Here is a 13,900-nt window from a genome sequence, read left to right on the forward strand (position 1 = left end):
CTGACAGGACTCATGGTGAAGTGAGTCTTTCACTTCACAAAATCACAAAACAAGAGAACCTTCGGGTACACCAAACATAAGATACACCTATCGGAGGCCCTGGGCAGAGTTGCTGGAGAAGTGCTCTCAGTTTCAGCTTTGACTCCCAAACTCCAAATTCCTGGAACTAAGCTGAAAATTGGGCTTCCTTGATAGCTCAGTTGGTAAAGAATCTGCCTGCCATGCAGGAGACCCCAACTCGATTCCTGAGTGGGGAAATCCTCTGGAGAAGGGGTAGGCTACCCACTCCAGTATTCTTGGACTTCCCTTGTGGCTCAGGTGGTAAAGAATCTGCCTGCAGTGCAGGAGACCTGGGTTGGGAAGATCCCCTGGAGAAGGGAAAGGCTACCCACTCCAGTATTCTGGCCTGGAGAATCCCATGGACTGTATAGTCCATGGGATTGCAAACAGTCAGACATGACTGAGCGACTTTCACTTTCACTTTCAAGCTGAAAATCACTGGTCAGAGCCTGACCTCTCAGAAGAGACATATTCCTCGCTGAAAAGACTCAGAGATCTGAGTAGAGGGAGAAGTTAAAGGCTGAATCCCAGAAGGCAGGGAGGTGAAGATGAAGCTGTGAACTCTACCCTCCAGGTTCTGCTGAGAAAGAGCACAGTCCAGAGTGAGAAGAGAGTGTCTTCCCCACTATCCCACCACCCCTACCCCAAGCCCTGCCGAGGAGAAACTGAGTCCTGGTCCAGCCCCTGTGAGGACAGGAGGGAGAAGAATGAGAGATGAAGGGTCTCAGTGGGAAGCAGAACTCCACTGGGAAGTTTCAAGGACAGAGCTGTAAAGAAGAGGCTGTTTATATGGGTGAGGGCTGGGTGAAGGGAACAAAGGTGAGTCTGAGGCACTGGGAAGCTTTATAGCCCCCATCACACACACACACACACACACACACACACACACACACACGTGAGAGGACAAAGCGAGGAGCCTGGACACTGACAGGGAGACAATGTGAGAGAAATACCCCCATCCTCTCTCCTTTCCACAGTGAGTCTCCCCCTATTGCCTACCATTGGCCAAACCCAGTGAGAAGCCACAAGCAAATCCCCCCTCCCTCACTCCCTCACGGGTTCAATCCCTGGTCCAGGAAGATCCCTCATGCCAGGGGACAGTAGGTCTGGGTGCCACAACTACTGACGCCTGCACGCCTAGAGCCTGTGCTCCGCAAGAAGAGAAACCACTGTGGTGAGAAGCCTGTGCTCTGCAACGAAGCATAGCCCCTGCTAGAAAAGGCCCCTCGGGCAGAAACAAAGAACTAGCACAGACAAAAATAAAATAAATAAGTTATTCTTAAAACAAAAAAGCTCCAAGGACTAATGTGAGTTAGCAAGGTCACAGGATTTCAGATTAACAGACACACATACAAAAAGAGCCACCACCCTGAGGAGTCTTAGCACCCTCTAAATCTTCACAGGGCAGAAGACACTCTTCTTCCAGCATGTGGGCGTGGGGACCCCAAACCACCACAGTTCTGTGCACCCCCATCTCCTCCTCTGAAGAGAGCACAGGCCAGTCAGCCCCACCGGCCCCACCATCCACAATAACCGTGATGGGAGCAGAGGGCTCAGTGCCATGACCGTGGACTGTCTCCCAGGCTCTGCGGACCCCAGACCTGCACTTTCTTCAATCGGCTTGTCCTTCAAGACCACCTCCATCAGCTTTTACCTTTATTATAAAATGTTTTAAACTTATAAAAAGTAGACCGAACAGTATTAAGATGACAGTATAATAAATACCCACTTACCCACCTCCTAGCTTCAGTCATGTTTATTCCCACCCACTTCCCCCTCCTACTGGATTATTGTGAAGCAAATCTCAGGACTCATATCGTTTCATCTACCAACATGTCTGTTTCCTGGCATTTCATACCCCAGGAAAAACAAGGCTTCCTCTTGGATAGCATCACACAGTTAATATTTGGAGAAGAGACTCAGAAGGTTGGAAGCAGGAGACCAGCAGAAAGGCCACAGCAAAGACCCAGGCAAGACCAGGGAGGGGCAGAGCCTCTGCCAGTCCTATTTGGGCCCCACTGCTTTGACCAGTTGTGCCATGTTTGAAGTGGGCATAAAAAGGGGTCAGTGCGGGATTAATTTGAAGGCAAAGGTGACTGGATTGGCTGGTGAACTGGATATGAAATGTGAGAGAAAGAGGATGATTGCCAGCTATCTGGCCTGAGCCATAAGATAACAGCTTTGTCAGGATTGGTGCGGCGGGGGGGGGGGAGGGGTTGTGCAGGGAAAACTGCTGGAGCAGGGAAGCAAGAGTTTGGATTTAGACACAATTCTGTGGACTTCCTTATTAGACATCCAGCAAGAAGAAGTGGAGGACGCAATTGAACATGTAGACCTTGAGGTCTGGGCTGGAGACATCATTGTGGGCTCCAGGACCATCTGATGGTGGCCGGAGCTGTGGGGATAGAGAACCACAGGGCTTCTTCTCCCCAGGGCTTCCACCGCTGATGTTCATACCACTTCCCATCACACACAGGGCTCTGCTTGTAACTGTCAGGATCTCCCACCTCTGGAAGGTAAAGCATAGGAGGCCGGAGATCCTTGAGTACAGACAGATTCTCCTACCACCCAGAGTTGGGTCAGGCTCAGAGACCCCATGAGGAAGGTGGGCCATGGGTGGGCAGCCCTTGACCCTCAACTGCACCAGGCTAGGGCCTGGGACACAAAGGAGTCACTGCCAGCCTCGAGGTCAGCACAGGCCGTGGACTGGAGAATTTACCTACTACCCCAAACACCCAGGAATGGCGGGTTATGAGCAGACCAGGCCAGCCTGGTGGTCTTACCACCTCCAGCTGCCTCCATCACATATTACAGCCTGACCGCCCCCTGCCCACACCACATCTTGGGATCCTCTGCTGCAGCCTTTCTAGACCACCCTCAGCTGCTCCAGGTGCCAGCATTTAGCAGCCTTCCAGATGTGACCCCCTTTCCTCCACCATCATTGAACAGTTCAGCGTCTGGGTCATTGTCTTTTCTTCATCCCACTCTTACTACCATTCTTGGTGACTTCTCATCAACCAAGCCAATCCACCCAGCACCCTGGCTGCACACCCTGACCCCTGTATCTCCTCATCTCCAGATGCTATCCTCCCTGCACTGCAGCCCCCACCCCACGGTCATACCTTGGTCTTCTTGTTACCTGGACCGGTAACCTCTCCATAATCTCAGCTTTAAGCCTCCCGCCCTGAGCTCAACACCCCCCTGTTCTTTGCAAGTCACTCTCTCATGGGCCCTCTCGCCAACAATTATTCTGCTCCCCAGACTTCCCACCCCTTTGCCCCTGATACAAAAGATACTGCCCTGTTCCAACCTTACCCCTCTTAAATTTAATGACCCATTGCTATAATAGCCACCTTGCATACACAGTCTCCCTCACTTTCCCACATCATACCAGCCTGGCAAAAGCTCAGTTCTGGCTGAATCCAACTTCCCACCTCCTCTATCCCTGCACCCAAGCAGTTGAAGTGGTTGGATAAAATCATGGGGTATGTATCATCACAAACCTCAAGTTGGCCATTTTCTTGGCCACTCCATCACAAACTTTCAAGGCAATTATTTCACGTTTCCTTTTTCTTCATTACACACCCTCCCTCCTCTTCACTTTCAACTGATAACCAACCCTCCACTCAGGCACTGGACCCATCCCCTCTCACCTACTCAAAGATATTCTTTCAGCAAAAATCCCTCTCCCACACCATCACCTTTACCTCTGCAGGGAATCATACCCATTACCAAACAAACATGTTATACATCCTATCTTAAAAAATAAATAAGTAAAAACCTTCCCTTGCACCCAAATTGAGATCTTTTGTACCATTTCCACTAAAATATATATACATATGTAGCCATATAAGTACAAGATGATCTTGATGGCAAGAAGGCTATCAAAGGTATTAGAATCTTGTCAGCTTGAGGCTCAAACTCACCAAATATGGGAGAAATTAAGCATCAATAAAAATAATCACTGAAAGAGATTAACACATATTAGATGGATTTATTCATAATTATACTAAATAAAAATTCATTTGTTACCTTTGGAGAATACTAGAGAATGAACTCATTATTCTGAAATGTAGTCAAATGAAGAGTAAAGTAAATCCCTTTCCTAAATAAATCATACTGAAAGAGTAATTGAGGCATAATTTACCTGTATAAATAAAATAACAGAGACAAAGTGATAGAATTAAAATATCACCATTTCACAACCCCTAATAAAACCATGGACCTAGGCAATGCTTATTAATAACTGCCAACTAGAATTATATGCCTCCTGGTGGAAAAACACAGCACAAACACTACCTATGACGTATCCGTGCCAAAAAATAGATTCTGAATCATATCAAGCCTTTAAATTTAACTACCAGCTTAGAGAGGAAAAATGAGGGAGGCAGAAAAAAATGGTAAATGGCACAGGGTTGCAATTAACAGATTTTAGAATGTGAAAAATTCTACAGGAAACAAGCCATTTCTTCAACAAATAAATGCCAAGGAAAGAAAGATTAAAAGAAACTTAAGCTTCCAATCTAACCATGAGAAAAACACCAAACTAATATTAAAAGAGGGGCATCCTACAAAATATCTAACCAGTACTCTTCAAAACTGCCAAGAACATCAAACACAGAAAAGTCTGCAAAACTGTCACAGCCAAGAAGGGCCCAGGGATACAGGACAACTACATGTAAGGTGATATCTGGGATGTGATCCTGACACAGATAAAGAGCAATAAGTAAAAACTAAGAAAGTCCAAAGCAACTAAGAACTTTAATGATAATTTATCAATATTGATTCATTAATTACAACAAATGTACTTTATTCATAAGATGTTAATAATAGTGAACACGGTGCAGGGTCCTTGACTCTATACTATGACCTCAATTCTCTATAAAACAAAAACTGTTCTTAAAAACGGTTCTTCTTAGAAGACAGAGAGACTAAAGAGACACATCAACCAAATGCAATGAGTGGATCTTGTTTTGACCCTGATTCAACCAAATAAACTGCATATGTATTATTTATTAGAAAATTTGGGAAACTTCAACATTGCATATTTTAGGATATTAAAGAATTATTTAAAATTGATAGACATCATAATAACACTCTGGATATGGATTTTTTGTTTTTGTTTGGCTGTGATAGGTCTTTGCTGCTACACACGGACTTTCTCTAGTTGTGGTGAGTCAGGGCTATTCTCTAGCTGTGGTGCACGGGCTTCTCATTGCGGTGGCTTCTATTGTTGACGAGCACCAGCTCTAGGGCTTGCAGGCTTCAGTAGTTGCAGCTCCCAGGCTCAGTAGTTATCTCACAGGCTTAGTTACCCACAGCATGTGGGATCTTCCCAGACCAGAGATCAAAGCCGTGTCCCTTATGTGCTGGCAGGTGGATTCTTAACCACTAGACCATCAAGGAAGTCCTGTGGATATATTTAAGAGCCCTTATCCTTAAAAGATACTAAAATATTTATCATAGAAATAGGAAGCAACCTAGATGTCCATCAGCAGATGAATGGATAAAAAAGCTGTGGTACATATACACAATGGAATATTATTCAGCTATGAAAAAGAATGCATTTGAATCAGTTCTAACGAGGTGGATGAAACTGGAGCCTATTATACAGAGCGAAGTGAGGTAGAAATAAAAACACCAATAGCAGTATATTAATGCATATATATGGAATTTAGAAAAATGGTAACAATGACCCCATATGCAAGACAGCAAAAGAGACACAGATGTAAAGAACAGACTTTTGGACTCTGTGGGAGAAGGCGAGGGTGGGATGAGTTGAGAGAATAGCATTGAAACACATATATTACCAAATGTGAAATAGATTGCCAGTCCAGGTTCAATGCATGAGACAGGGTGCTCAGGACTGATGCACTGGGATGACCCTGAGGGATGGGATGGCGAGGGAGGTTCAGAATGTGGAACACTTGTACACCCATGGCTGATTCATGTGAATGTATGGCAAAAATCACCACAATATTGTAAAGTAATTAGCCTCCAATTAAAATAAAAAATAAAAATAAATAAATAAAATATTTATCATACAAATAATATAATGCCTAAAACATCCTAGACACTATATTACTTCTGTGGTATGAAGACACATAGTTTCTTTAACCGTTCACCCTTTGCAGGTCATTTGGGTTGTTTCCAGTTTGGGGTTGTTAGAAATAAAGTTGCTATAAAAATTCTTGTACAAGTTTTTGTGTGAGCATAAGTCTCCATTTCTCTGGAATGAATGCCCATGAATGCAATTTCTGGGTCATAAAGTAGCTACATGTTTCAGTTCACTTCAGTTCAGTTGCTCAGTTGTGTCCAACTCTTTCTAACCCCATGGACTGCAGCATGCCAGGCCTCCCTGTCCATCACTAACTCCCGGAGTTTACCCAAACTCATGTCCATTGAGTCAGTGATGCCATCCAACCATCTCATCCTCTGTTGTCCCCTTCTCCTCCAGCCGTCAATCTTTCCCAACATCAGGGTCTTTTCAAATGAGTTAATTCTTCATATCAGGTGGCCAAAATATTGGAGTTTCAGCTTCAACACCAGTCCTTCCAATGAACACTCAGGACTGATCTTCTTTAGGATGGACTGGTTGGACCTCCTTGATGTCCAAGGGACTTTCAAAAGTCTTCACCAACACCACAGTTCAAAAGCATCAATTCTTCTGTGCTCAGCTTTCTTTATAGTCCAACTCTCACATCCATACACGACTACTGGAAAAACCATAGCCTTGACTAGACAGACGTTTGTTGGCAAACTAATGTCTCTGCTTTTTAATATGCTGTCTAGGTTGGTCATTACTTTCCTTCCAAGTAGTAAACGTCTTTTAATTTCTTAGCTAAACCAAGAAATTACATGTTTAGTTTTATTTAAAAAAAAAAAAACTCTGCCAAGCTATTTTCACAAATAATTTTTAGTATAAATAAAACATTGCATGAAACCTACTTATTCTAAACAATTATTTATTGTTTATCTGAAGTTCAAATTTTATTGAGCATCCTGTATTGCTCTTTGCTAAGTTGACATCCCTACTCCCAGGTGATGTCAATGCTCCTAGTTTGAAAACTACATTTTCAGTAGTTAGGCTCTAATCTGGTTCTTTTTCACAATTATGAAAAATTTTGAACATAAAATAGGTAAAAACAATATAATGAACTCTTCATACCCATATTCTAGAATTTTCAACTTTGTCTCTTTTACCTCATCCATCCCTTTATTTTCCCTGAACTATTTTGAAGCAAATCCTGGTCATTTTGTCATTTTACCCCCACAAATTTCAGTGTGCTATTCTAAAAAATAGTAACATTTTCTGAAATAAATTCAATCACAGAATCACAGTATTAACAATACTCCTGTGTTCATTGAAAAAAACTGCCTTTTCCCCATTGCACTTTCTTGCCTAAAGAAAGCACAGATTTATTGATCACCTAAGTGTGGGTTTATTTCCTAACTCTCTGTCCCGTTCCATTGATCTATCTATCTGTTTTGTGCCAGTACCATCATATTTACACTTGATCTTGGCCAAAAGTCCAAGAAGCTCCAAATCATTGCAGATGGTGACAGCAGCCATGAAATTAAAAGACACTTGCTCCTTGGAAGAAAAGCTATGACCAACTTAAACAACATATTAAAAGCATTAAAGCATAGATTTACTTTGTTGACAAAGGTCTGTCTAGTCAAAGCTATGGTTTTTCCAGTAGTCATATATGGATGTGATAGTTGGACCATAAAGAAATCTGAGCACCAAAGAACTGATATTTTTGAACTGTGGTATTGGAGAAGACTCTTGAGAGTCCCTTGGACTGCAAGGATATCAAACCAGTCAATCCTAAAGGAAATTAGTCCTCAATATTCATTGGGAGGACTGATGTTGAAGCTGAAGCTCCAACACTTTGGCCACCTGATGCAAAGAACTGACTCCTTGGAAAAGACCCTGACGCTGGGAAAGATTGAAGGTAGGAGGAGAAGGGGATGACAGAGGATGAGATGGTTAGATGGCATCACCAACTCAATGGACATGAGTTTGAGCAAGCTGTGGGATTTGGTGATAGACAGGGAAGCCTGGCATGCTGCAGTTCATGGGGTCACAAAGAGTCAGACATGATTGAGTGACTGAGCTGAACCAACCATTATGTTTTGATTATGGTAGTTTTGTAGTATAGTTTGAAATCAGGAAGTGTGAGACCTCCAGCTTGTTCTTCCTTCTCGATTATTTTGAATGTTCAAGACCTTTTATGTCTCCACACAAATTTCATAGTTATTTGATCTAGTTCTGAGAAAAATGCCATTGGTATTTTGATAGGGATTGCATTGAATCTGTGGGTTGCCTTGAGTAGTATGATCATTTTAACAGATAATTCTTTATAGATGCAGACATAGAGGATGAACTTGTGGACACAGTGAGGGAAAGAAAGGGTGGGACATGCTGAGAGAGTAGCATTGACATATGTACACTGCCATGTGTAAAATAGATAGCTAACGGGAAGCTGCTGCATAACACAGGGAGTCAGCTCTGTATTCTGTGATGACTTAGAGAAGTGGGATGGGGAAGGAGGGGTGGGAGGGAGGTTCAGGAAGCAGGGGATATATGTATATTTGTGGTTGATTCATGTTGTTGTACAGCAGAAATGAACACAACATTGTAAAGCAATTACATTCCAATTTTTTTTAATTTTAAAAGAAACAAAAAAAGAAAACAAAACAAAAATGCAATATTAATCCTTCTAATCCATGAGCACAACATATCTTTCCATTTGTTTGTGTCACCTTCAACTTCTCTCATCAATCTTATGGTTGTCCATGTATAGGTCTTTGACCTCCTTAGGAAAGTTTATTCCCCTGTTGGTGAGCTGAGACAGACAGAGGAGTGGTTAGATAGCTTGTTAGGTTCAACCTGGGACCGAAGCCAGGCCCTCAGCAGTGAAAGCTCAGAGTTCTAACCACTGGACTGCCATGGAATTCCCTGCCCAGTTTTAGACTTTCATTATTGAGTCATAAGAGTTTCTTTACATATTCCAGATACAAGTCCTTTATCTGAATTGTTGCTCAGTCTCTAAGTCATGTCTGACTCTTTGTGACCCCATGGACTGAACCACACCAGGCTCCTCTGTCCTCCATTATCTCCCAGAGTTTGCTTAAATTCATATCTATTGAGTCAGTGATGCTATCTGATATATGATGTTAAATATTTGCTCCCATTCTGTTGCTTGTCTTTTCACTTTCTCAAGGTGCCATTTGGAACACGAAAGTTTTTAATTTTGATGAAGATCGGTGTGTGAGTATTTTATTTTGCTGCATGTACATTTGGTGTCACATGTAAAAACATCATTGTCTAACCCAAGATCTTAGGCACAGATAAGCAAAAAGTGGGCTGTGCACCTTCCTGACATTGTCCTTAAACTTAGCTTCTACCCACCACACTTTAGGTTCCCCTTCTACCTAACCACTCTTTCTCTGACTCTGTTACCATTTCCTCTTCTTTCTCTCAAGTTCCAGCCTAATGCTCCAGACTACTTTCGACAAAAAGTGTGAGGTCAAGAAGATGACAAAAATGGAGAGTTTAGCTCTTCCCACTCAGGTCTTCTTCAGTTTGCATGAGAAGTTTGGTGTCTTCTTATTTTCCTTTCCTCTCTCGTGATCAAAATCTACTCCCCAATCCAAGTCAGCAACCCAGACAGTGCAAAAGCAGGAACTTTTCATACTAGATTTCTTCTGCTTGAGGTCTCTACACCCACAGCTGTCTCCTCAACCAAGAAAAGTGATGGGAAAATGAAAATGATATGCGTTGAACAACAGGACAGAATCAAGAACAGACAACTCATGAAAGAAGAGCCATGAACAGCCATTAAACAGGTGAAAATAATGTTAACCCTACCACAAAATGCAACTTGAAACAACAATAAAGGACTTCCTTGACAGTCCAGTGGTTAGGACTCAGCACTTTCACTGCCATGGCCCAAGTTCAATCCGTGGTCGGGGAACTAAGAGTCTACAAGCACTGTGACATGGCCAAAACAAACAAACAAACAAACAATTTTTTTCCTTTTTTTTATTGACTTATAACTGATGTACAATATTATATAAATTGTCTTCCCTGGTGGCTCCAAAGGTAAAGAATCTGCCTGCAAGGCAGGAGACCCAGGTTCAGGGTCTACAATATAGTGATTCACAATTTTTAAATATTATATTCCATTTACAGCTATTAGAAAATACTAGCTCTATTTCCTGTGTTGTACAATATATCCTTGTAGCTTATTTTATACATAATAGTTTGTACAATGAGATATTATTTGATCTATCAAGGTGGCATAGATTCTGACTCCCAGGATTGGTGAAAGTAAGGACATATGCAGACATTACTGCCAAGAGTATGAAGTCCTAGGATTTCCCTGGTAGCCTAGTGGTTAGGACTGCTGTGGCCTGGGTGGGTTCAATCCCTGATTGGGGAACTGAGATCCCACAAGCCATGTGGGGTACCCCCCAAAAAAATAAAGACAATATAAAGTCCTGTACTGCTTTCTTTCTTTTTTTTCCCCATTTATTTTTATTAGTTGGAGGCTAATTACTTTACAATATTGTAGTGGTTTTTGTCATACATTGACATGAATCAGCCACTGCTTTCTGAAGAATGACCCTTAAGTACGAAAAACTTTAAAAATAAGTCTACTTACATATAAGTAGATATATATAAGTGGAATATAAGCAATCTAGAACTTACTAACATTGTTTTGTTTTACTGAAGCTTTTTATGGCTATTCTCTATTTACAATCAGACAGAAAAAGATCCCCTTTAAAATCTAAGTTCAAAATAGGAAAAGATTTTTTAAATATACAAAAGAAATAATAATACTGGTAGTGCACATCTATCATGTACATAGTCATGAAAGGCTAGTTTTAGAAAGATGTAACTAGTGCTGGACACTATTTAACTTCAGTGAGTGTTTAAAATACGTCATATTGAAAAAGGAAGGGGACTTACAACTAAATGTATGTCCTAATTCTTCTCAAAGCCAAAAAATATTTTTTAAAGTTTATCCTTTGACCCTTCGACTCAGTAGTTTCTCTTCTAGGAATTTAGCCTAAGGAAATATTTAGACAACCATTCAAAGACATATGTTCAAGAACATGTATTGCGGCATGGTTTCTCGTAGTCTTAAGATTGAGAGCCACATAAATGCCCTACAATAGGAAACTGGTTTCAGTGAACCAGGGCTCCCAAACAGTGAAACACTAGGCAACCATTAAGAATGATGCTGGCTCATCTGTCCCCTGGTGTGATGCACTAGGACACACCATCACTTCTGTGGGATTCCTAGTCAAAAATGCATAAACTGAAGAAATACTAGACAGACCAAAACTTAGGAACAGTCTGCAAAATAACTGATCTATATTCTTCAAAAGTATCAATATAATAAAAGACAAAGTCTAAGGAACTCTATTGTTAATGTTAGTTTTGCTGCATCACTCGGTTGTGTCCCACTCTGCGACCCCATGGACTATAGCCCACCAGGCTCCTCTGTCCATGGGATTTCCCAGGTAAGAATACTGGAGTGGGTTGCCATTTCCTTCTCCAGGGGATCTTCCCAACCCAATGAATTTACATACAAAACAGAAATATGTCCACAGACATAGAAAACATATTTATAGTTTCCAAAGGGGAAAGCGGGGAGGGATTAATTAGGAGTTTGGGATTAACACATACACACAACTAAATAAAAATAGATAACCAACAAGGACCTATTGTGTAGTATAAAGAACTATGCTCCATACTTTGTAATAATCTATAAGGGAACAGAATCTGAAAAATTATATATATATATAATATATATAATATATATATAATTATATATATATATGTATGTGTATATATATATACCTGAATCTTTGGCCTGAAACTTTGGCCACCTAATGCGAAGAACTGACTCACCGGAAAAGGTCCTGATGCTGGGAAAGACTGAAGGCAGGAGGAGAAGGGGACGACAGAGGATGAGATGGTTGGGTGGCATCACTGACTCGATGGACATGAGTTTGAATAAGCTCTGGGAGTTGGAGGACAGGGAAGCCTGGCATGCTGCAGTCCATGGGTAGCAAAAAGTTGGACAGACTGAGTGACTGAACTGAACAGAAGCCAGAATCACTTTGCTATACACATGAAATTGATACAACATTGTAAATCAACTATATTTAATAAAAAGAAAGAGAAACTGTATCCTTTTATCCTATTAAAATAAAGGAGACCGAAAAGACAAGACAAATAAATGCAGTGCATGATCGTAGATTAGATCCTGGGCTAAGAAAAAATAAACTTTATAAAGGACATTATGGGGCAACCGGCAAATTTTGCACATGGACTATAGATTAGATAATAGTAGTATATCAATTTAAGTTTCCTGCTTTTGATAGCTGTACCATGGTTTTGTAAAAGAAGGTTCTTGTTCTTAAGAAATTCACACCAATGTGTTTATGCGGAAAGGGATATATTATTCATAGTGAAAGTGTTAGTTGCTCAGTCATATCTGACTCTGTGACCCCATGGACTCTAGCCCATCAGGCTCCTCTGTCCATGGAATTCTCCAGGCAAGAATACTGCAGTGGGTTGTCATTCCCTTCTCCAGGGAATCTTCCCAAGACAGGGATCAAACTCAGGTCACCTGCGTTGCAGGACGACCCTTTAATAAGTCTGATCCACCAGGAAAGCCCATATTATGTGTGACTTACCCTCAAATGCTTCAGAAAAAAACACTAACGTGTATTTAGAGAAATAACAATAAGTGTGGTCAAATTATATCAATTGGTGAGTCTGAGTGAAGAATATCTTGGGATAATTTGTGGTATTTTTGCCTCTCTTCTATGAGTTTTAAATTACTTAAAAATAAAGAGTTTAAAAAAATAGAAACTTAAAAAAAAGAGAGAGAGAATGATGCTGGCAAAGTACACTCATTGGCAAGGAAAGGTACTCAGGGTGTGCCAGTCTGGGCCATGGGGCCTTAACACTGGAGCTATGCACAGTTACTGATGACATCTCCGGTCACCCTGGACTCTCAGTTCCCTGAGCTACTAGAGGAACTGGGTGTGTGGCTGAACCCAAAGCCATCCTGGGATGACTCGAGAAGGTTGGTTGAGTCAGGGCCCTGAATTCTCCTTTGTGATTTTATTTATTCCGATTTTTAATTCAATGACCGGCATTCCTTGCATCCCAGGGACATCTGGGTGGAGGGAGGGAGACGTGGAGGTAGAAGAATTCACCCAAATGCAGTGCTTGCTATGGATAATCCAGACTGCAGAATTTAGCAGAGCCAGTGTTCATTTATCATCGAAGACGATCTTACACGTTCCCCTCCAAAAGAAGCCCAAGATGTCCCCCCAAACCCGCCCAGCATCTTGCCCATCCCACAGAAGGAGAAAACGAAGTTCCCAGCAAGGACCAAGGTCCTGTGGGTTCTGTCTGCCAAGAATTAGTGGTTTCAGTTTAGGGAGAGGTGTGGATTCTCCGAGAAGCATCTGTACTGACCACATGAAACAATATCCTCTCCTCAGAAGGGGAAAGAAGATCGCTTATCACCCCACACCTCTGTTTCCAGGTCCTGACCTTCCCCCAGGGCACAGGGCAGTCACTGTGAAGTTCCCATCGATAGAAAGGGAGGAGTCCACACTGACAACAGAAGGGCTACGGCTGCTTCAGGGGCCCCCGCCCACCCTTCTCTCACTTGCCCTCCGGCCACACTGTCCTTCTTCCTCACCACCTCCCCAGGGGTGGTCAGGGAAAGAAAGCCCCTCCCTCATCCCCCTCAGTGTTCCTCCACCCCCCCCACCATCACTAGGGTGTCCAGGACATTGT

Source organism: Cervus elaphus, chromosome 7 (genome assembly GCF_910594005.1).
Source record: "Cervus elaphus chromosome 7, mCerEla1.1, whole genome shotgun sequence".
Taxonomy (NCBI): Eukaryota; Metazoa; Chordata; class Mammalia; order Artiodactyla; family Cervidae; genus Cervus; species Cervus elaphus.